Here is an 892-nt window from a genome sequence, read left to right on the forward strand (position 1 = left end):
CCCCCCCTATCGATTCCAGTTTAGGAGCCTCGGCTTTCAGCTGGAGCGGGGGCCTTCTCGGGGCCCCTAGTGAAATCAGCCTGGACACCGCCCCCGCCAAACTTTTTTTTTTCTTTTCTTTTTTTTTTTTTTTTTCGCAGTGTAGCCTCGAGTCCTTTCTCTCCCTGGACGTTAAGGGACTTGGGGCCTCCCCATGGGATAGTACGGGGGACGGGGGCCTGCGAAGGGACAGAGTCCCCTGCACATCACCGCAGTGGCAGTGCAGAGCCAGCCTCTGCCTGCTGCTGCCTTTCCTAGGGGACTTGGGGAAAGGTGGTGAGGTGGGGTAGGGGGAGACCAGGGAGACCTGAGCCCTCTGCGTGTTGTATACCCTTTTCCTGGACATGCACACAAAAAGCAAAAAAGACAACCTCCCTCTCTTCTCCTTCTCCCTCACCCATAATTGGCAGAGCTGAGTTAGGGTGAGGGGTGAGAAAGGAGAAAACCAGAAGAGGGATTTCCCCTCCCCTTCCCCACCCCTTGGGAAATCCAACCTCTGTCCCCACTTTCTCCCTTCCCCTCCTCTCTGAACCTAGCCCAGGGCAATGCAAAGGCCGGGTTGCCATCTTCATCCATTCCCCCTTCCCTGCCCCCAGCCCCACAGGGACCCTTGGCCGTGTTATCCAGAGCTGACAGAGCAGAGAGGCTGCTGTTTGCCTAGCTCTCTGTGCCTCACCACTCCTCTACCTCACCCTCCAGTGCCAATAGAGGCTCTTTTTCCAAATAAATAAGCCCTAGTGGGGAGGTTGGGTGAGTGTGCAGGGGAGTGGGGGTCAGCCTTCTGGGCCACTTACACCCTCCCACCAGCCCTTGGGTTGTCTATATGCCAGGCTAGAAGCCATGGCATATAGAC

At 56.7% G+C, this 892-nt stretch overlaps 1 protein-coding gene across 1 annotated transcript in view; it reads left to right on the top strand.

Moving 5' to 3' along the window:
- The window catches only part of CAMK2N1 (calcium/calmodulin dependent protein kinase II inhibitor 1), a 4,646-nt gene that overhangs the window by 1,674 nt on the left and 2,080 nt on the right, over positions 1-892 (top strand). The window lies entirely within an intron of this gene.

The sequence above is a fragment of the Petaurus breviceps genome, unplaced genomic scaffold, assembly GCF_028583685.1.
Source record: "Petaurus breviceps papuanus isolate PSGF00001 unplaced genomic scaffold, PetGlider_PUasm1.0 91041, whole genome shotgun sequence".
Lineage (NCBI taxonomy): Eukaryota > Metazoa > Chordata > Mammalia > Diprotodontia > Petauridae > Petaurus > Petaurus breviceps.